The 24,650-nt window shown below is 31.0% G+C and overlaps 1 protein-coding gene across 5 annotated transcripts in view; it reads left to right on the top strand.

Moving 5' to 3' along the window:
* The window catches only part of LOC114176211 (uncharacterized), a 33,714-nt gene extending 9,395 nt beyond the window's left edge, over positions 1–24,319 (top strand). For all 5 annotated transcript variants that reach the window (XM_085671319.1, XM_085671316.1, XM_085671320.1 and 2 more), the window contains 3 exons: positions 45–147; positions 2,749–2,805; positions 5,595–24,319. The gene's annotated coding sequence lies outside the window, so the exon portion shown is untranslated. The remainder of the gene's footprint in view (positions 1–44; positions 148–2,748; positions 2,806–5,594) is intronic.
* Positions 24,320–24,650: the final 331 nt, after the last annotated feature.

Here is a 24,650-nt window from a genome sequence, read left to right as displayed (position 1 = left end):
AATCTTGTTAGAACATTCTAATTCTTTTATGTTTATCTTTGAAGTATCCTCCTTGTTACAAGGACATGAGTTTCTGGATCAGTGAATCATTTACTAAACAATCTGTGTGAAGTGGTCAGAGGGATAGCAGGGGATCTCGTAGAGGAGGTACATCTTTGAATAATTTGGCAGAACTTCTTTGCGATATTAAAACATTTGTTTGCATTTGTATTTAGCGGTTTCTTTATGTTCAATGGCAACAAAGTGCGTATGAAATTAGCTGATTTAGTGTCGTTGACCCCGTTGACAATAATTTTGGACGCTGCATCTTTGGCTTTGCAATAAATCATCAAATTACCATACCCATATTATAAACCTACTAAAATCATTCAACCAGAAGCTTAAAGCTTCACTTGCCACAATATTTTATAGGTTGAAATTGATATGAAAAGGAAAAATGGAGTTCTGCTTTAGGGAATAAGTTGCCAAACCAAAACACTAGAAATGGCCTGTGCAATCAACATCTTGACTTGACAAACAAAGGCCATAACATGTATCTTAATTCGATGAAAGACTACATAGCGGCAGCGGCTATACTGCTGGATCAGATGGAGATTCCTTAGTAGGCCTTAAGCAAGGCTGGTGCATTATGAGGAGTTTATGAGAGAAAAAAGAGAAAGAAGAAGGAAGATAATTAAGGAGGTGTTGATGTGTGATACAGACCCAAATACAATTAAGTGAACTTGACAGCTTCAATTAAATGTTGGACCTAGTTGAGGGCATCCTGTTCATCATTTTACGAAATATACACAGTTGTTAAGATAGGGAAAGCAACTAAAATAGTCACAACTCCACCTTTATTAAAAGCTAAGTAGTAAAATGTGGCCGGTTAAGATCTAAAAATTCAGGTGTTCATTGAAAACTAAATGCTCTGGTTGAAAGTAGTAAAATGCCGAGTGATCATGGGAATTTGTGTATTCTTTCATTGTTCTGGTTGTGATATTGGTGTTTAAGTCTTTTTTATTTGAATATCAACGTTGATAACCCCTTTATAGATTGCTGATTTGTTAATCCATTGTTCTTCTTTGACCTAAGTAGTTTAACTAGGATTGCTAACCTTGGAGAAATTGTCTTTTTAGATTTGAGTGTATACTACATGACTTTTATGCTTGTTTGGTTTTAGCAAATAGGAAACTGGTGTTATTTTCGTCCTTTTTCAGTATTTTAGCATCTTCTATAGACTATTATTATTATTAGGGGCACAACAGAAAACTAATAGAACTTGATTTCATGGCAAGTGGTTAGAGTGTGGCTCTTGAAATTGCCAGGTGTTGCAGTTGAACTTAAAGTTAATGATAACAGTGAATTAGTTAAAGTTAATCTTACATAGATACCCTTTATAAGTTACAAACCTAAAGCATCCAAGTCTTGTGCTACATCTGGTATCAAAACAAACTAGTTTCCTTTGTTTAAGATTTTTATAGATCAGGGGATTTGAATCAATAGTGAAATTATATCCATTTCACGTGTTTTCTTATATTATAAGAATTAGATTTTTTTTTTCATTTATATCTCCTCGAAATTTATGGAAACCTTGGATTATTAAAACTAGATTTTGTCTAATAATGCAATATAAGAGAAAAAAGTTAATTATAGAGTTAGTCTAATAATTAATAAATACGTTTTGAAATTTTTAAAAATTTAAAAAATATTTTAAATAATTTTTGGTAGTTTTTAATTGTGAAAATATGATATATTTTGTAGTGATTTTTAATCGTCAAAATATGATATATTTTGTGATGACTTTTAATCATTAAAATATGCTATATTAAATGACGACGGTTAGAATATAATATATTTTGTGTCAGTTTTTAACCGTAAAAATATGATAAAATATAATCAAATTAGATTACATTTTTTAGCAGTTTTTAATTGTCAAAACATGATAAAATATAATCAAATTAGACTACATTTTGTAGTGGTTTTTAACCACTATAATTTTTTTTTCTTTTCTGATAATAATACCAACGGTTAAAATATTTTTGTCAAATTGTTTTTGACATGTGTAATTGTGACGGTTATTTTAAAGAAAAATAAATTCATTTGTGATGGTTTTTAACCGTTAAAACTGGTAATTTTAAGGTTCACAAATAACCATTTCTTTTGTAGTACATGGATGTAAAAATCTGCTTCGTAAATTAAATATATTACCCTCTAAACGACTACCATAATAATTAACATTCTCATAATTAAAATGAGACAGTATAATTTCTCATAAAAAGATGAAATTTAGGTATATTTTTTAAGGTTATGACTGAACCCTTGCCATTGAATGGACTGTGTAAATCACAGTATTCATTTATGGGTAAGGTCATTTTAAAGACTGAAGCATAACGACGTTCATCTTCAGTCTTCAGGCAAATTCGATAACATTATAGGATAGTGAGTCCTCTTGGATGTGTGTTTTTTCTTCACTGTAAGTAGCTGCCCTACTAACCTTAGGATAAAACAATTTTTCCCTAAAGAAAGGGTGTCAACATTGGGAGGTTTATTTTTTCTAAATAAAGGGTGTTAACTTTGGTTAGTGTATTTTCTCGCTCCCTTTCCTAATTTATTTATATTAATTTATGCATTTTCTTGCAAATATTGAATTTATTACTTTAGGTTCTTGCAATTTAGGCTTCTAATTCATTTTCCCGCACTTCTAATTCATTCCATTATGTGTCTAAACATCTTGCAATTTAGAAATTCTATTGGATTTGGCTGTAGGTGCGGTGAGAAGCAAGGAAACAAAAGTGGAACAAATAATTATGTTCTTCAGATAAGGTAATTCGTACTTCTGTATGAATAAAATTTTTATGAGATATTATGTTGGCTAACCGTGTAAGTGTAATTGTATGGTTAGAATTGTGTAAGAGTGTGATGATGAATTAGTTAGTGAATCTTGGAGTGAAATCATATCGCTTAAGAAAAAATTGGCTGTGTTGAGTGTGAATTTAGGGATAACATAACATTAATTGATTTTTTAATATATGTTAATTATTATAAGAGCATGTCTATTCAGCTAATGCAATATCTTTGGTTGTGCTAGAGAAATTAGACTTGGTGAGTTTATTTCCCTTAAAAGTTTTACATGGTAGGAGTAATTAGAAAATAGAGGTTCTCATAATTATTTTTTGCAGATTTAATGATGATTTTTTTTCATAGTGATGCCTGCAGAAAATTATTATGAAATAAATTTCATTTATGTATTATGTTTGTATTTAGTCTATTAGAAGATGATAGCTATCTTAATTATTGTTATAACTAGAATTTATGTAGAGTAATTGAGTGCTTGATTTCTAGTGAATGACTTTTGAAAAAATTAGGTATGAGATTTTAAACTTAGAATTGTGTTTTAGAAAGATATGTTATGTCTTGTAGCCTAATTGTGATGAATTATTATGCTAGTTAGAAATTTAAGTGTGATTGTATGATTAGAATTATGGAGTAGTACGATGATGTAGTTAGCAATTTAGTTAATCTTTGAGTGAAACATATCAATTTAGTCCTTCATCCTTCAAAATACATGAATTTAGTTCTTTTAATCAAATTAGTTTATTTGATGTTTCGTGCACATATCATGATTGTATTTGAGTTGTTTCTATTGTTTGACATATTTTTACTTTAATGTTAAGTCAAATACCATTATGAAACGCGTTTGAAATGTCAAATAAACTTGACAAAATTTGATTAAAAGGACTAAATTCACGTATTTCGAAAGATGAAAGACTAAATTGGTCTAAAGTTTTGAAATGGACTAATTCTAAAATTCACTTAAAGTTAAGGGGACCAAAAACATATTTAACCCTTTTATTAATATATCTACTATATATTGCTTGTAATTGTGATGGGTTTCTATGTTGGTTAGGAATGTTAGTGTTATTGTAAGATTAAAATTGTTTTGTGATATGATGATATAATTATTAGTCTGTGAATGTTCTAGTGAAGAAACACATGATTTCAGCAAAAAAGTTGGCCATGTTGAACATGAATTTAAGGATGAAATAACTTTGAATGTATTTTTTTTGTTGTATAGACAATTGTTAGTAGTATGTAAATTCTCTCAAAGCAATATCTATAATTGTGCGTTAGTAATTAGACTAGATCAATATTTTTCACTAAAGCTTTTACATGTCAGGTGTAATTAGAAAAACAAAGGTTCTTGTAAACTTTTTTAGTAGATTTGATGGTGCTTTATTTCTTAGTGACGCTTGTGGAAAATTATTATGAGCCAAACATGATTCATGTATGGTTTGGAATTTGTTTATATTTAGTGTAATAAAGGATGATAGCCTTGTTAATTGTCGTTGGGGGTTAGAATTTATTTAGAGTAATTGAGTGTTGAAATTCTAGTGAAATATTTTTTGTTGATTTAGCCATGAGTCTTGAACTTAATATTGTATTAATAAAAAAATTATGTCTTTTGCTTAATTGTGATGTAGTATTATGTAGGCTGAGTGTGTAAGTGTGATTGTATGATTAGAATTGTGTAAGATTGTGATGATACAATTAATGGATTAGTTAGTGAATCTCAAAACAAATTTATATCACTTGAGTGAAAAAGTGTTCGTGTTGAATGTGAATTTAGGGATAACATAGCTTTAACTTATCTTTTAATATATGTTAGTCGTTATTAGAGTATGTCAATTCTGTTAATGTAGTATCTATGATTGTGCTTGAGAAAATAGACTTGGTGAGTTTATTTCTCTAAAAGTTTGACAAGGTAAGAGTAATTCAAAAATAAGGTTCTCATCAATATTTTTTGCAGATTTAATGATGGTGTTTTTCTTAGTGATGTTTGTGGAAAATTATTACAAGACAAATTTCACCTATGTACTGTTCGACATATTTTATATTTAGTCTAATAGAGGATGATAATTGTTAGTTGTTGTAAGTAGAATTTATTTTATTTGAGTGCTTTTATTTTGCATCTTTGAGTTCGTACTTGTTATTAGTTCATTGGCAAGTTCATAGAATTATGTTTTCATTATATTTGCTTGAGTTTCGTATTCTATCTTTTGATTCTAATAGGTTTTTTTCCATTTTGATTTGCTTCTTGTTCAAGTGCAAAATATGTGTTGAAAATATGTTCTAGTAGTTTTGTTCTGGTGCTGGAAAATTATTGAGAAAAGTAGAAAAAAAGTTCACGAACAGTAGAGCAAAAGAAAAAAGTGATCAAAACAAGTGCACTAAAACCACTACTACCTTCTTTTTTATGTTTATTTTGCTTGCATTTGAAATTTGAAACTACTTTGAGGCTGTAAACTGGACTTTCTAGAACTATTGGTCTCAGCTTTGAGCTAAAAGAGTGACTATATGCACCATTAGCGATCAACCAAAGAGATAAATAAGCATCCTCTCTATTCTAGTTGTTTTTGTGTTGTTCATTCATTTTAGTACATTTCTTTAGTTGATTCTCTTGTTTTGCTTAACCTTGTTTCTTTTTGTTTCCTTCTTGTTACTCTTGGTTTTGTCATACAAACTATCCCTTTGAAGTTAACCTTTATTTTTAAGCATTTTCTTGATTTTTCTTCTTTGACATCCTCTTCGACTTTTGCTTGTTTTGTGTGTAGACTTTCTTTTGAGGTGAAATAACTGTTGAGGTAGCATCTTCGGAGTGGAAACCTAAAGGAGACTTGAAGCCTTAGCGAAACTGACAAGAAAAGGTAGGATGAGAGAAACACTTGGAAAGGAATAGATGTGCATTATTTATTTATTTGAGTTGTAACTTTTACTTGTTTTGCTTCTTGTAATCTTGGCCTAATTAGGTGTCTTGGGGGAGCCTTTGGTGTTCAATCCCATCTCCTAATTAGAACCTTAATTTCTTATAGTGAAGCGCATCTTAGTTGGTAAGTGCTTTGAAGGTTCTAAGTGCCTTCTAGCCTTTCCATTAGGCCGCATAATTTAGCTTATTTGCTTTCCTTTTTGCTTAAAGTTTAGGGCTTTCAAACGTAATTTCTTTGATACTTAGAGAATGATATTTAGGTTGATCAATGATAAAAAAATGGTATTGTCATAGAGAAACATGAAGATTTGAGGACAAATCTTTTTCTATGCTTGTAGAATTAGGCTTTTCCTTTTCCTTTTAGTAAGACACTTGTAGGGCTTCCTAGGCTACAAAGAGGGTATCTTCATGTAGATCACTTTTGAATTTGAGTACTGTTATGCATTGAATTATGTCATATTACTCATCTTAGGTCACTAAGGCCAGAGCACCTCTCCTAGGTTTCCTTTAGTCACCATTCATTAAGAGTTTGTCCAACCTCTCTTTAGGGCACTCAAACATTATCATAGCATCTCGTTGCTTAAGTCATACAGTTTGGCATCACATCACAACAGTCATATGCCAAACATATTTTAAACATCATCAAATTCTTCAAACCACGACCCATTTGAGCCTCACCTTGTGTGCGTTCTATAGATTGAAAAGGTTTATCACGCAATTATGACTGAGATCTTGCTTGCAAGATATAACTATCCAATTATCAAATGAAAAAATGATGATTTATGAGCCTCATTGTGTATAAAAAATTACTTAGATTTCAAATGAATTTGACAGCATACAATATACTGTTTTATTCATTCTTAAAATCCAAGTTGTAGGTGTGCAACTAATTTTGAAAGCCATATATAACATGAGCTGGGCATACACCCTGAACGGAACTGACGAATAGCACTTTGATTTTCTTTTTGGTCATAGTGCAAGTTCTAAAAGGGTATATTTTGGGTTGTCCCATGTGGAATTTTCGAATTACACTTTGATTTTCTTGGTTCACTGTGCAAATTCCATATGGGTATATTTTTAATTGTGTCACCATAAATAGAATTGTCAATGTGAACTTTGACGTTCACAATAGAAATTTTTGATTTGCCCCTTCTTATTCGATATGTTGATGAATTACTTGTTTGTCTTTTGATGGTTTGATGGGCCAAAGTAGAAGGATTTCAGATGATAAGTGGAGTTCATATTTATTTGTTTTGAAATATGAGATAAGTATGGGTCATGGTTTTTATTCTTTTTAAACATTTCATGCACCTGTCCAAATTGTCCCTTTAAAATGTTTCATGAAACTCTTTGTATTGGTAGCGGGTAACAATTGCGCCTCCAATTTTGAAATCCTATAAATTGGGTTGACATAGTGCCTCCAATTTTAAAATTCCTTCAACTTCGGTTGATAATGTGCCTCAAATTTTGAAAGCCCTATAAGGTTACATTTATTCCTAATGCAAATTTCAAATGGTTATATATGAGTTGTTGCTTATGATTCTTTTGCGAGATGAAAGCTTTTTTTTGTTTTTGGCTATTTCTTAAGTCCTAATGATGTTGGATAATACAATTCAAATATTGGTTGCGTAACATGGGTGTGCATCCACATTGAGACTAATGGAGTACAATTTAAATTACTTATTTTTTATTAATAAGGATAAGGGATCGTTTGTGAGAGCAATTGATATGTTTAAATTGAGCTATAAATTGAGTTTGTTAGTATAAAAAATTACTTTGACTTTATATGAATTTGACAGCATACAATATACTGTTTTATTCATTCTAAAAATCCAAGTTGTAGGTGTGCAGCTAATTTTGAAAGCCATATATAAATTGAGTTGGGTATACTCCCTGAATGGAACTCACGAATAACACTTTGATTTTCTTTTTGGTCATAGTGCAAGTTCCAAAAGGGTATATTTTGGGTTGTCCCACTTGGAATTCTCGAATTGTACTTTGATTTTCTTGGCAAATTTCATATGGGTATATTTTTAACTGTGGCGCCATAAATAGAAATGGCAATGTGAACTTTAACGTTTATAATAGAAATTTTTGATTTGCCCCTTCTTGTTCGATAAGTTGATGAATTACTTGTTTGTCTTTTGATGGTTTGATGGGCCAAAGTAGAAGGATTTCAGATGATAAGCTGAGTTTATATTTATTTGTTTTGAAAATGTGAAATAAGTATGAGTCATGCTTTTTATTCTTTTTAAACTTTTCATGCACCTGTGAAAATTGTCCCTTTAAAATGTTTCATGAACCTCTTTGTATTGATAGCGGGTAACAATTGCGCCTCCAATTTTGAAATCTTATAAATTGGGTTGATATAGTGCCTCCAATTTTAAAATTCCTTCAACTTCGGTTGATATTGTGCGTCCAATTTTAAAAGCCTTATAAGGTTACATTTATTCCTAATGCAAATTTCAGATGGTTATATATGAGTTGTTACTTATGATTCTTTTGCGAGATGAAAGCTTCTTTCTGTTTTTGGCAATTTCTTGAGTTCTAATGATGTCGGATATTACAATTTAAATATTGGTTGCGTAACTTGGGTGTGCATCCACATTGAGACTAATGGAGCACAATTTAAATTACTTATTTTTTCATAATAAGGATAAGAGATCGTTTGTGAGAGTAATTGATATGTTAAAATTGAGCTATATATTGAGTTTGTTAGTATAAAAAATTACTTTGACTTTATATGAATTTGACAGCATACAATATACTGTTTTATTCATTCTTAAAATCCAAGTTGTAGGTGTGCAGCTAATTTTGAAAGCCATATATAACTTGAGTTGGGTATACTCCCTGAATGGAACTCACGAATAACACTTTGATTTTCTTTTTGGTCATAGTGCAAGTTCCAAAAGGGTATATTTTGGGTTGTCCCACTTGAAATTCTCGAATTGTACTTTGATTTTCTTGGCAAATTTCATATGGGTATATTTTTAACTGTGGCGCCATAAATAGAAATGGCAATGTGAACTTTAACGTTTATAATAGAAATTTTTTATTTGCCCCTTCTTGTTCGATATGTTGATGAATTACTTGTTTGTCTTTTGATGGTTTGATGGGCCAAAGTAGAAGGATTTCAGATGATAAGCTGAGTTCATATTTATTTGTTTTGAAAATGTGAAATAAGTATGGGTCATGGTGTTTATTCCTTTTAAACTTTTCATGCACCTGTGAAAATTGTCCCTTTAAAATGTTTCATGAACCACTTTGTATTGATAGCGGGTAACAATTGCGCCTCCAATTTTGAAATCTTATAAATTGGGTTGATATAGTGCCTCCAATTTTAAAATTCCTTCAACTTCGGTTGATATTGTGCGTCCAATTTTAAAAGCCTTATAAGGTTACATTTATTCCTAATGCAAATTTCAGATGGTTATATATGAGTTGTTACTTATGATTCTTTTGCGAGATGAAAGCTTCTTTCTGTTTTTGGCAATTTCTTGAGTTCTAATGATGTCGGATATTACAATTCAAATATTGGTTGCGTAACTTGGGTGTGCATTCACATTGAGACTAATGGAGCACAATTTAAATTACTTATTTTTTCATAATAAGGATAAGAGATCGTTTGTGAGAGTAATTGATATGTTAAAATTGGGCTATATATTGAGTTTGTTAGTATAAAAAATTACTTTGACTTTATATGAATTTGACAGCATACAATATACTGTTTTATTCATTCTTAAAATCCAAGTTGTAGGTGTGCAACTAATTTTGAAAGCCATATATAACATGAGCTGGGCATACACCCTGAACGGAACTGACGAATAGCACTTTGATTTTCTTTTTGGTCATAGTGCAAGTTCTAAAAGGGTATATTTTGGGTTGTCCCATGTGGAATTTTCGAATTACACTTTGATTTTCTTGGTTCACTGTGCAAATTCCATATGGGTATATTTTTAATTGTGTCACCATAAATAGAATTGTCAATGTGAACTTTGACGTTCACAATAGAAATTTTTGATTTGCCCCTTCTTATTCGATATGTTGATGAATTACTTGTTTGTCTTTTGATGGTTTGATGGGCCAAAGTAGAAGGATTTCAGATGATAAGTGGAGTTCATATTTATTTGTTTTGAAATATGAGATAAGTATGGGTCATGGTTTTTATTCTTTTTAAACATTTCATGCACCTGTCCAAATTGTCCCTTTAAAATGTTTCATGAAACTCTTTGTATTGGTAGCGGGTAACAATTGCGCCTCCAATTTTGAAATCCTATAAATTGGGTTGACATAGTGCCTCCAATTTTAAAATTCCTTCAACTTCGGTTGATAATGTGCCTCAAATTTTGAAAGCCCTATAAGGTTACATTTATTCCTAATGCAAATTTCAAATGGTTATATATGAGTTGTTGCTTATGATTCTTTTGCGAGATGAAAGCTTTTTTTTGTTTTTGGCTATTTCTTAAGTCCTAATGATGTTGGATAATACAATTCAAATATTGGTTGCGTAACATGGGTGTGCATCCACATTGAGACTAATGGAGTACAATTTAAATTACTTATTTTTTATTAATAAGGATAAGGGATCGTTTGTGAGAGCAATTGATATGTTTAAATTGAGCTATAAATTGAGTTTGTTAGTATAAAAAATTACTTTGACTTTATATGAATTTGACAGCATACAATATACTGTTTTATTCATTCTAAAAATCCAAGTTGTAGGTGTGCAGCTAATTTTGAAAGCCATATATAAATTGAGTTGGGTATACTCCCTGAATGGAACTCACGAATAACACTTTGATTTTCTTTTTGGTCATAGTGCAAGTTCCAAAAGGGTATATTTTGGGTTGTCCCACTTGGAATTCTCGAATTGTACTTTGATTTTCTTGGCAAATTTCATATGGGTATATTTTTAACTGTGGCGCCATAAATAGAAATGGCAATGTGAACTTTAACGTTTATAATAGAAATTTTTGATTTGCCCCTTCTTGTTCGATAAGTTGATGAATTACTTGTTTGTCTTTTGATGGTTTGATGGGCCAAAGTAGAAGGATTTCAGATGATAAGCTGAGTTTATATTTATTTGTTTTGAAAATGTGAAATAAGTATGAGTCATGCTTTTTATTCTTTTTAAACTTTTCATGCACCTGTGAAAATTGTCCCTTTAAAATGTTTCATGAACCTCTTTGTATTGATAGCGGGTAACAATTGCGCCTCCAATTTTGAAATCTTATAAATTGGGTTGATATAGTGCCTCCAATTTTAAAATTCCTTCAACTTCGGTTGATATTGTGCGTCCAATTTTAAAAGCCTTATAAGGTTACATTTATTCCTAATGCAAATTTCAGATGGTTATATATGAGTTGTTACTTATGATTCTTTTGCGAGATGAAAGCTTCTTTCTGTTTTTGGCAATTTCTTGAGTTCTAATGATGTCGGATATTACAATTTAAATATTGGTTGCGTAACTTGGGTGTGCATCCACATTGAGACTAATGGAGCACAATTTAAATTACTTATTTTTTCATAATAAGGATAAGAGATCGTTTGTGAGAGTAATTGATATGTTAAAATTGAGCTATATATTGAGTTTGTTAGTATAAAAAATTACTTTGACTTTATATGAATTTGACAGCATACAATATACTGTTTTATTCATTCTTAAAATCCAAGTTGTAGGTGTGCAGCTAATTTTGAAAGCCATATATAACTTGAGTTGGGTATACTCCCTGAATGGAACTCACGAATAACACTTTGATTTTCTTTTTGGTCATAGTGCAAGTTCCAAAAGGGTATATTTTGGGTTGTCCCACTTGAAATTCTCGAATTGTACTTTGATTTTCTTGGCAAATTTCATATGGGTATATTTTTAACTGTGGCGCCATAAATAGAAATGGCAATGTGAACTTTAACGTTTATAATAGAAATTTTTGATTTGCCCCTTCTTGTTCGATATGTTGATGAATTACTTGTTTGTCTTTTGATGGTTTGATGGGCCAAAGTAGAAGGATTTCAGATGATAAGCTGAGTTCATATTTATTTGTTTTGAAAATGTGAAATAAGTATGGGTCATGGTGTTTATTCCTTTTAAACTTTTCATGCACCTGTGAAAATTGTCCCTTTAAAATGTTTCATGAACCACTTTGTATTGATAGCGGGTAACAATTGCGCCTCCAATTTTGAAATCTTATAAATTGGGTTGATATAGTGCCTCCAATTTTAAAATTCCTTCAACTTCGGTTGATATTGTGCGTCCAATTTTAAAAGCCTTATAAGGTTACATTTATTCCTAATGCAAATTTCAGATGGTTATATATGAGTTGTTACTTATGATTCTTTTGCGAGATGAAAGCTTCTTTCTGTTTTTGGCAATTTCTTGAGTTCTAATGATGTCGGATATTACAATTCAAATATTGGTTGCGTAACTTGGGTGTGCATTCACATTGAGACTAATGGAGCACAATTTAAATTACTTATTTTTTCATAATAAGGATAAGAGATCGTTTGTGAGAGTAATTGATATGTTAAAATTGGGCTATATATTGAGTTTGTTAGTATAAAAAATTACTTTGACTTTATATGAATTTGACAGCATACAATATACTGTTTTATTCATTCTTAAAATCCAAGTTGTAGGTGTGCAACTAATTTTGAAAGCCATATATAACATGAGCTGGGCATACACCCTGAACGGAACTGACGAATAGCACTTTGATTTTCTTTTTGGTCATAGTGCAAGTTCTAAAAGGGTATATTTTGGGTTGTCCCATGTGGAATTTTCGAATTACACTTTGATTTTCTTGGTTCACTGTGCAAATTCCATATGGGTATATTTTTAATTGTGTCACCATAAATAGAATTGTCAATGTGAACTTTGACGTTCACAATAGAAATTTTTGATTTGCCCCTTCTTATTCGATATGTTGATGAATTACTTGTTTGTCTTTTGATGGTTTGATGGGCCAAAGTAGAAGGATTTCAGATGATAAGTGGAGTTCATATTTATTTGTTTTGAAATATGAGATAAGTATGGGTCATGGTTTTTATTCTTTTTAAACATTTCATGCACCTGTCCAAATTGTCCCTTTAAAATGTTTCATGAAACTCTTTGTATTGGTAGCGGGTAACAATTGCGCCTCCAATTTTGAAATCCTATAAATTGGGTTGACATAGTGCCTCCAATTTTAAAATTCCTTCAACTTCGATTGATAATGTGCCTCAAATTTTGAAAGCCCTATAAGGTTACATTTATTCCTAATGCAAATTTCAAATGGTTATATATGAGTTGTTGCTTATGATTCTTTTGCGAGATGAAAGCTTTTTTTTGTTTTTGGCTATTTCTTAAGTCCTAATGATGTTGGATAATACAATTCAAATATTGGTTGCGTAACATGGGTGTGCATCCACATTGAGACTAATGGAGTACAATTTAAATTACTTATTTTTTATTAATAAGGATAAGGGATCGTTTGTGAGAGCAATTGATATGTTTAAATTGAGCTATAAATTGAGTTTGTTAGTATAAAAAATTACTTTGACTTTATATGAATTTGACAGCATACAATATACTGTTTTATTCATTCTAAAAATCCAAGTTGTAGGTGTGCAGCTAATTTTGAAAGCCATATATAAATTGAGTTGGGTATACTCCCTGAATGGAACTCACGAATAACACTTTGATTTTCTTTTTGGTCATAGTGCAAGTTCCAAAAGGGTATATTTTGGGTTGTCCCACTTGGAATTCTCGAATTGTACTTTGATTTTCTTGGCAAATTTCATATGGGTATATTTTTAACTGTGGCGCCATAAATAGAAATGGCAATGTGAACTTTAACGTTTATAATAGAAATTTTTGATTTGCCCCTTCTTGTTCGATAAGTTGATGAATTACTTGTTTGTCTTTTGATGGTTTGATGGGCCAAAGTAGAAGGATTTCAGATGATAAGCTGAGTTTATATTTATTTGTTTTGAAAATGTGAAATAAGTATGAGTCATGCTTTTTATTCTTTTTAAACTTTTCATGCACCTGTGAAAATTGTCCCTTTAAAATGTTTCATGAACCTCTTTGTATTGATAGCGGGTAACAATTGCGCCTCCAATTTTGAAATCTTATAAATTGGGTTGATATAGTGCCTCCAATTTTAAAATTCCTTCAACTTCGGTTGATATTGTGCGTCCAATTTTAAAAGCCTTATAAGGTTACATTTATTCCTAATGCAAATTTCAGATGGTTATATATGAGTTGTTACTTATGATTCTTTTGCGAGATGAAAGCTTCTTTCTGTTTTTGGCAATTTCTTGAGTTCTAATGATGTCGGATATTACAATTTAAATATTGGTTGCGTAACTTGGGTGTGCATCCACATTGAGACTAATGGAGCACAATTTAAATTACTTATTTTTTCATAATAAGGATAAGAGATCGTTTGTGAGAGTAATTGATATGTTAAAATTGAGCTATATATTGAGTTTGTTAGTATAAAAAATTACTTTGACTTTATATGAATTTGACAGCATACAATATACTGTTTTATTCATTCTTAAAATCCAAGTTGTAGGTGTGCAGCTAATTTTGAAAGCCATATATAACTTGAGTTGGGTATACTCCCTGAATGGAACTCACGAATAACACTTTGATTTTCTTTTTGGTCATAGTGCAAGTTCCAAAAGGGTATATTTTGGGTTGTCCCACTTGAAATTCTCGAATTGTACTTTGATTTTCTTGGCAAATTTCATATGGGTATATTTTTAACTGTGGCGCCATAAATAGAAATGGCAATGTGAACTTTAACGTTTATAATAGAAATTTTTTATTTGCCCCTTCTTGTTCGATATGTTGATGAATTACTTGTTTGTCTTTTGATGGTTTGATGGGCCAAAGTAGAAGGATTTCAGATGATAAGCTGAGTTCATATTTATTTGTTTTGAAAATGTGAAATAAGTATGGGTCATGGTGTTTATTCCTTTTAAACTTTTCATGCACCTGTGAAAATTGTCCCTTTAAAATGTTTCATGAACCACTTTGTATTGATAGCGGGTAACAATTGCGCCTCCAATTTTGAAATCTTATAAATTGGGTTGATATAGTGCCTCCAATTTTAAAATTCCTTCAACTTCGGTTGATATTGTGCGTCCAATTTTAAAAGCCTTATAAGGTTACATTTATTCCTAATGCAAATTTCAGATGGTTATATATGAGTTGTTACTTATGATTCTTTTGCGAGATGAAAGCTTCTTTCTGTTTTTGGCAATTTCTTGAGTTCTAATGATGTCGGATATTACAATTCAAATATTGGTTGCGTAACTTGGGTGTGCATTCACATTGAGACTAATGGAGCACAATTTAAATTACTTATTTTTTCATAATAAGGATAAGAGATCGTTTGTGAGAGTAATTGATATGTTAAAATTGGGCTATATATTGAGTTTGTTAGTATAAAAAATTACTTTGACTTTATATGAATTTGACAGCATACAATATACTGTTTTATTCATTCTTAAAATCCAAGTTGTAGGTGTGCAACTAATTTTGAAAGCCATATATAACATGAGCTGGGCATACACCCTGAACGGAACTGACGAATAGCACTTTGATTTTCTTTTTGGTCATAGTGCAAGTTCTAAAAGGGTATATTTTGGGTTGTCCCATGTGGAATTTTCGAATTACACTTTGATTTTCTTGGTTCACTGTGCAAATTCCATATGGGTATATTTTTAATTGTGTCACCATAAATAGAATTGTCAATGTGAACTTTGACGTTCACAATAGAAATTTTTGATTTGCCCCTTCTTATTCGATATGTTGATGAATTACTTGTTTGTCTTTTGATGGTTTGATGGGCCAAAGTAGAAGGATTTCAGATGATAAGTGGAGTTCATATTTATTTGTTTTGAAATATGAGATAAGTATGGGTCATGGTTTTTATTCTTTTTAAACATTTCATGCACCTGTCCAAATTGTCCCTTTAAAATGTTTCATGAAACTCTTTGTATTGGTAGCGGGTAACAATTGCGCCTCCAATTTTGAAATCCTATAAATTGGGTTGACATAGTGCCTCCAATTTTAAAATTCCTTCAACTTCGGTTGATAATGTGCCTCAAATTTTGAAAGCCCTATAAGGTTACATTTATTCCTAATGCAAATTTCAAATGGTTATATATGAGTTGTTGCTTATGATTCTTTTGCGAGATGAAAGCTTTTTTTTGTTTTTGGCTATTTCTTAAGTCCTAATGATGTTGGATAATACAATTCAAATATTGGTTGCGTAACATGGGTGTGCATCCACATTGAGACTAATGGAGTACAATTTAAATTACTTATTTTTTATTAATAAGGATAAGGGATCGTTTGTGAGAGCAATTGATATGTTTAAATTGAGCTATAAATTGAGTTTGTTAGTATAAAAAATTACTTTGACTTTATATGAATTTGACAGCATACAATATACTGTTTTATTCATTCTAAAAATCCAAGTTGTAGGTGTGCAGCTAATTTTGAAAGCCATATATAAATTGAGTTGGGTATACTCCCTGAATGGAACTCACGAATAACACTTTGATTTTCTTTTTGGTCATAGTGCAAGTTCCAAAAGGGTATATTTTGGGTTGTCCCACTTGGAATTCTCGAATTGTACTTTGATTTTCTTGGCAAATTTCATATGGGTATATTTTTAACTGTGGCGCCATAAATAGAAATGGCAATGTGAACTTTAACGTTTATAATAGAAATTTTTGATTTGCCCCTTCTTGTTCGATAAGTTGATGAATTACTTGTTTGTCTTTTGATGGTTTGATGGGCCAAAGTAGAAGGATTTCAGATGATAAGCTGAGTTTATATTTATTTGTTTTGAAAATGTGAAATAAGTATGAGTCATGCTTTTTATTCTTTTTAAACTTTTCATGCACCTGTGAAAATTGTCCCTTTAAAATGTTTCATGAACCTCTTTGTATTGATAGCGGGTAACAATTGCGCCTCCAATTTTGAAATCTTATAAATTGGGTTGATATAGTGCCTCCAATTTTAAAATTCCTTCAACTTCGGTTGATATTGTGCGTCCAATTTTAAAAGCCTTATAAGGTTACATTTATTCCTAATGCAAATTTCAGATGGTTATATATGAGTTGTTACTTATGATTCTTTTGCGAGATGAAAGCTTCTTTCTGTTTTTGGCAATTTCTTGAGTTCTAATGATGTCGGATATTACAATTTAAATATTGGTTGCGTAACTTGGGTGTGCATCCACATTGAGACTAATGGAGCACAATTTAAATTACTTATTTTTTCATAATAAGGATAAGAGATCGTTTGTGAGAGTAATTGATATGTTAAAATTGAGCTATATATTGAGTTTGTTAGTATAAAAAATTACTTTGACTTTATATGAATTTGACAGCATACAATATACTGTTTTATTCATTCTTAAAATCCAAGTTGTAGGTGTGCAGCTAATTTTGAAAGCCATATATAACTTGAGTTGGGTATACTCCCTGAATGGAACTCACGAATAACACTTTGATTTTCTTTTTGGTCATAGTGCAAGTTCCAAAAGGGTATATTTTGGGTTGTCCCACTTGAAATTCTCGAATTGTACTTTGATTTTCTTGGCAAATTTCATATGGGTATATTTTTAACTGTGGCGCCATAAATAGAAATGGCAATGTGAACTTTAACGTTTATAATAGAAATTTTTGATTTGCCCCTTCTTGTTCGATATGTTGATGAATTACTTGTTTGTCTTTTGATGGTTTGATGGGCCAAAGTAGAAGGATTTCAGATGATAAGCTGAGTTCATATTTATTTGTTTTGAAAATGTGAAATAAGTATGGGTCATGGTGTTTATTCCTTTTAAACTTTTCATGCACCTGTGAAAATTGTCCCTTTAAAATGTTTCATGAACCACTTTGTATTGATAGCGGGTAACAATTGCGCCTCCAATTTTGAAATCTTATAAATTGGGTTGATATAGTGCCTCCAATTTTAAAATTCCTTCAACTTCGGTTGATATTGTGCGTCCAATTTTAAAAGCCTTATAAGGTTACATTTATTCCTAATGCAAATTTCAGATGGTTATATATGAGTTGTTACTTATGATTCTTTTGCGAGATGAAAGCTTCTTTCTGTTTTTGGCAATTTCTTGAGTTCTAATGATGTCGGATATTACAATTCAAATATTGGTTGCGTAACTTGGGTGTGCATTCACATTGAGACTAATGGAGCACAATTTAAATTACTTATTTTTTCATAATAAGGATAAGAGATCGTTTGTGAGAGTAATTGATATGTTAAAATTGGGCTATATATTGAGTTTGTTAGTATAAAAAATTACTTTGACTTTATATGAATTTGACAGCATACAATATACTGTTTTATTCATTCTTAAAATCCAAGTTGTAGGTGTGCAACTAATTTTGAAAGCCATATATAACATGAGCTGGGCATACACCCTGAACGGAACTGACGAATAGCACTTTGATTTTCTTTTTGGTCATAGTGCAAGTTCTAAAAGGGTATATTTTGGGTTGTCCCATGTGGAATTTTCGAATTACACTTTGATTTTCTTGGTTCACTGTGCAAATTCCATATGGGTATATTTTTAATTGTGTCACCATAAATAGAATTGTCAATGTGAACTTTGACGTTCACAATAGAAATTTTTGATTTGCCCCTTCTTATTCGATATGTTGATGAATTACTTGTTTGTCTTTTGATGGTTTGATGGGCCAAAGTAGAAGGATTTCAGATGATAAGTGGAGTTCATATTTATTTGTTTTGAAATATGAGATAAGTATGGGTCATGGTTTTTATTCTTTTTAAACATTTCATGCACCTGTCCAAATTGTCCCTTTAAAATGTTTCATGAAACTCTTTGTATTGGTAGCGGGTAACAATTGCGCCTCCAATTTTGAAATCCTATAAATTGGGTTGACATAGTGCCTCCAATTTTAAAATTCCTTCAACTTCGGTTGATAATGTGCCTCAAATTTTGAAAGCCCTATAAGGTTACATTTATTCCTAATGCAAATTTCAAATGGTTATATATGAGTTGTTGCTTATGATTCTTTTGCGAGATGAAAGCTTTTTTTTGTTTTTGGCTATTTCTTAAGTCCTAATGATGTTGGATAATACAATTCAAATATTGGTTGCGTAACATGGGTGTGCATCCACATTGAGACTAATGGAGTACAATTTAAATTACTTATTTTTTATTAATAAGGATAAGGGATCGTTTGTGAGAGCAATTGATATGTTTAAATTGAGCTATAAATTGAGTTTGTTAGTATAAAAAATTACTTTGACTTTATATGAATTTGACAGCATACAATATACTGTTTTATTCATTCTAAAAATCCAAGTTGTAGGTGTGCAGCTAATTTTGAAAGCCATATATAAATTGAGTTGGGTATACTCCCTGAATGGAACTCACGAATAACACTTTGATTTTCTTTTTGGTCATAGTGCAAGTTCCAAAAGGGTATATTTTGGGTTGTCCCACTTGGAATTCTCGAATTGTACTTTGATTTTCTTGGCAAATTTCATATGGGTATATTTTTAACTGTGGCGCCATAAATAGAAATGGCAATGTGAACTTTAACGTTTATAATAGAAATTTTTGATTTGCCCCTTCTTGTTCGATAAGTTGATGAATTACTTGTTTGTCTTTTGATGGTTTGATGGGCCAAAGTAGAAGGATTTCAGATGATAAGCTGAGTTTATATTTATTTGTTTTGAAAATGTGAAATAAGTATGAGTCATGCTTTTTATTCTTTTTAAACTTTTCATGCACCTGTGAAAATTGTCCCTTTAAAATGTTTCATGAACCTCTTTGTATTGATAGCGGGTAACAATTGCGCCTCCAATTTTGAAATCTTATAAATTGGGTTGATATAGTGCCTCCAATTTTAAAATTCCTTCAACTTCGGTTGATATTGTGCGTCCAATTTTAAAAGCCTTATAAGGTTACATTTATTCCTAATGCAAATTTCAGATGGTTATATATGAGTTGTTACTTATGATTCTTTTGCGAGATGAAAGCTTCTTTCTGTTTTTGGCAATTTCTTGAGTTCTAATGATGTCGGATATTACAATTTAAATATTGGTTGCGTAACTTGGGTGTGCATCCACATTGAGACTAATGGAGCACAATTTAAATTACTTATTTTTTCATAATAAGGATAAGAGATCGTTTGTGAGAGTAATTGATATGTTAAAATTGAGCTATATATTGAGTTTGTTAGTATAAAAAATTACTTTGACTTTATATGAATTTGACAGCATACAATATACTGTTTTATTCATTCTTAAAATCCAAGTTGTAGGTGTGCAGCTAATTTTGAAAGCCATATATAACTTGAGTTGGGTATACTCCCTGAATGGAACTCACGAATAACACTTTGATTTTCTTTTTGGTCATAGTGCAAGTTCCAAAAGGGTATATTTTGGGTTGTCCCACTTGAAATTCTCGAATTGTACTTTGATTTTCTTGGCAAATTTCATATGGGTATATTTTTAACTGTGGCGCCATAAATAGAAATGGCAATGTGAACTTTAACGTTTATAATAGAAATTTTTGATTTGCCCCTTCTTGTTCGATATGTTGATGAATTACTTGTTTGTCTTTTGATGGTTTGATGGGCCAAAGTAGAAGGATTTCAGATGATAAGCTGAGTTCATATTTATTTGTTTTGAAAATGTGAAATAAGTATGGGTCATGGTGTTTATTCCTTTTAAACTTTTCATGCACCTGTGAAAATTGTCCCTTTAAAATGTTTCATGAACCACTTTGTATTGATAGCGGGTAACAATTGCGCCTCCAATTTTGAAATCTTATAAATTGGGTTGATATAGTGCCTCCAATTTTAAAATTCCTTCAACTTCGGTTGATATTGTGCGTCCAATTTTAAAAGCCTTATAAGGTTACATTTATTCCTAATGCAAATTTCAGATGGTTATATATGAGTTGTTACTTATGATTCTTTTGCGAGATGAAAGCTTCTTTCTGTTTTTGGCAATTTCTTGAGTTCTAATGATGTCGGATATTACAATTCAAATATTGGTTGCGTAACTTGGGTGTGCATTCACATTGAGACTAATGGAGCACAATTTAAATTACTTATTTTTTCATAATAAGGATAAGAGATCGTTTGTGAGAGTAATTGATATGTTAAAATTGGGCTATATATTGAGTTTGTTAGTATAAAAAATTACTTTGACTTTATATGAATTTGACAGCATACAATATACTGTTTTATTCATTCTTAAAATCCAAGTTGTAGGTGTGCAACTAATTTTGAAAGCCATATATAACATGAGCTGGGCATACACCCTGAACGGAACTGACGAATAGCACTTTGATTTTCTTTTTGGTCATAGTGCAAGTTCTAAAAGGGTATATTTTGGGTTGTCCCATGTGGAATTTTCGAATTACACTTTGATTTTCTTGGTTCACTGTGCAAATTCCATATGGGTATATTTTTAATTGTGTCACCATAAATAGAATTGTCAATGTGAACTTTGACGTTCACAATAGAAATTTTTGATTTGCCCCTTCTTATTCGATATGTTGATGAATTACTTGTTTGTCTTTTGATGGTTTGATGGGCCAAAGTAGAAGGATTTCAGATGATAAGTGGAGTTCATATTTATTTGTTTTGAAATATGAGATAAGTATGGGTCATGGTTTTTATTCTTTTTAAACATTTCATGCACCTGTCCAAATTGTCCCTTTAAAATGTTTCATGAAACTCTTTGTATTGGTAGCGGGTAACAATTGCGCCTCCAATTTTGAAATCCTATAAATTGGGTTGACATAGTGCCTCCAATTTTAAAATTCCTTCAACTTCGGTTGATAATGTGCCTCAAATTTTGAAAGCCCTATAAGGTTACATTTATTCCTAATGCAAATTTCAAATGGTTATATATGAGTTGTTGCTTATGATTCTTTTGCGAGATGAAAGCTTTTTTTTGTTTTTGGCTATTTCTTAAGTCCTAATGATGTTGGATAATACAATTCAAATATTGGTTGCGTAACATGGGTGTGCATCCACATTGAGACTAATGGAGTACAATTTAAATTACTTATTTTTTATTAATAAGGATAAGGGATCGTTTGTGAGAGCAATTGATATGTTTAAATTGAGCTATAAATTGAGTTTGTTAGTATAAAAAATTACTTTGACTTTATATGAATTTGACAGCATACAATATACTGTTTTATTCATTCTAAAAATCCAAGTTGTAGGTGTGCAGCTAATTTTGAAAGCCATATATAAATTGAGTTGGGTATACTCCCTGAATGGAACTCACGAATAACACTTTGATTTTCTTTTTGGTCATAGTGCAAGTTCCAAAAGGGTATATTTTGGGTTGTCCCACTTGGAATTCTCGAATTGTACTTTGATTTTCTTGGCAAATTTCATATGGGTATATTTTTAACTGTGGCGCCATAAATAGAAATGGCAATGTGAACTTTAACGTTTATAATAGAAATTTTTGATTTGCCCCTTCTTGTTCGATAAGTTGATGAATTACTTGTTTGTCTTTTGATGGTTTGATGGGCCAAAGTAGAAGGATTTCAGATGATAAGCTGAGTTTATATTTATTTGTTTTGAAAATGTGAAATAAGTATGAGTCATGCTTTTTATTCTTTTTAAACTTTTCATGCACCTGTGAAAATTGTCCCTTTAAAATGTTTCATGAACCTCTTTGTATTGATAGCGGGTAACAATTGCGCCTCCAATTTTGAAATCTTATAAATTGGGTTGATATAGTGCCTCCAATTTTAAAATTCCTTCAACTTCGGTTGATATTGTGCGTCCAATTTTAAAAGCCTTATAAGGTTACATTTATTCCTAATGCAAATTTCAGATGGTTATATATGAGTTGTTACTTATGATTCTTTTGCGAGATGAAAGCTTCTTTCTGTTTTTGGCAATTTCTTGAGTTCTAATGATGTCGGATATTACAATTTAAATATTGGTTGCGTAACTTGGGTGTGCATCCACATTGAGACTAATGGAGCACAATTTAAATTACTTATTTTTTCATAATAAGGATAAGAGATCGTTTGTGAGAGTAATTGATATGTTAAAATTGAGCTATATATTGAGTTTGTTAGTATAAAAAATTACTTTGACTTTATATGAATTTGACAGCATACAATATACTGTTTTATTCATTCTTAAAATCCAAGTTGTAGGTGTGCAGCTAATTTTGAAAGCCATATATAACTTGAGTTGGGTATACTCCCTGAATGGAACTCACGAATAACACTTTGATTTTCTTTTTGGTCATAGTGCAAGTTCCAAAAGGGTATATTTTGGGTTGTCCCACTTGAAATTCTCGAATTGTACTTTGATTTTCTTGGCAAATTTCATATGGGTATATTTTTAACTGTGGCGCCATAAATAGAAATGGCAATGTGAACTTTAACGTTTATAATAGAAATTTTTGATTTGCCCCTTCTTGTTCGATATGTTGATGAATTACTTGTTTGTCTTTTGATGGTTTGATGGGCCAAAGTAGAAGGATTTCAGATGATAAGCTGAGTTCATATTTATTTGTTTTGAAAATGTGAAATAAGTATGGGTCATGGTGTTTATTCCTTTTAAACTTTTCATGCACCTGTGAAAATTGTCCCTTTAAAATGTTTCATGAACCACTTTGTATTGATAGCGGGTAACAATTGCGCCTCCAATTTTGAAATCTTATAAATTGGGTTGATATAGTGCCTCCAATTTTAAAATTCCTTCAACTTCGGTTGATATTGTGCGTCCAATTTTAAAAGCCTTATAAGGTTACATTTATTCCTAATGCAAATTTCAGATGGTTATATATGAGTTGTTACTTATGATTCTTTTGCGAGATGAAAGCTTCTTTCTGTTTTTGGCAATTTCTTGAGTTCTAATGATGTCGGATATTACAATTCAAATATTGGTTGCGTAACTTGGGTGTGCATTCACATTGAGACTAATGGAGCACAATTTAAATTACTTATTTTTTCATAATAAGGATAAGAGATCGTTTGTGAGAGTAATTGATATGTTAAAATTGGGCTATATATTGAGTTTGTTAGTATAAAAAATTACTTTGACTTTATATGAATTTGACAGCATACAATATACTGTTTTATTCATTCTTAAAATCCAAGTTGTAGGTGTGCAACTAATTTTGAAAGCCATATATAACATGAGCTGGGCATACACCCTGAACGGAACTGACGAATAGCACTTTGATTTTCTTTTTGGTCATAGTGCAAGTTCTAAAAGGGTATATTTTGGGTTGTCCCATGTGGAATTTTCGAATTACACTTTGATTTTCTTGGTTCACTGTGCAAATTCCATATGGGTATATTTTTAATTGTGTCACCATAAATAGAATTGTCAATGTGAACTTTGACGTTCACAATAGAAATTTTTGATTTGCCCCTTCTTATTCGATATGTTGATGAATTACTTGTTTGTCTTTTGATGGTTTGATGGGCCAAAGTAGAAGGATTTCAGATGATAAGTGGAGTTCATATTTATTTGTTTTGAAATATGAGATAAGTATGGGTCATGGTTTTTATTCTTTTTAAACATTTCATGCACCTGTCCAAATTGTCCCTTTAAAATGTTTCATGAAACTCTTTGTATTGGTAGCGGGTAACAATTGCGCCTCCAATTTTGAAATCCTATAAATTGGGTTGACATAGTGCCTCCAATTTTAAAATTCCTTCAACTTCGGTTGATAATGTGCCTCAAATTTTGAAAGCCCTATAAGGTTACATTTATTCCTAATGCAAATTTCAAATGGTTATATATGAGTTGTTGCTTATGATTCTTTTGCGAGATGAAAGCTTTTTTTTGTTTTTGGCTATTTCTTAAGTCCTAATGATGTTGGATAATACAATTCAAATATTGGTTGCGT

This window comes from Vigna unguiculata, chromosome 3 (assembly GCF_037176805.1).
Source record: "Vigna unguiculata cultivar grain cowpea cultivar isolate G323 ecotype 2 chromosome 3, ASM3717680v1, whole genome shotgun sequence".
Taxonomy (NCBI): domain Eukaryota; kingdom Viridiplantae; phylum Streptophyta; class Magnoliopsida; order Fabales; family Fabaceae; genus Vigna; species Vigna unguiculata.
The sequence above is the reverse complement of the archived record's forward strand: the minus strand, read 5'-3'. Positions and strand labels throughout refer to the sequence as shown.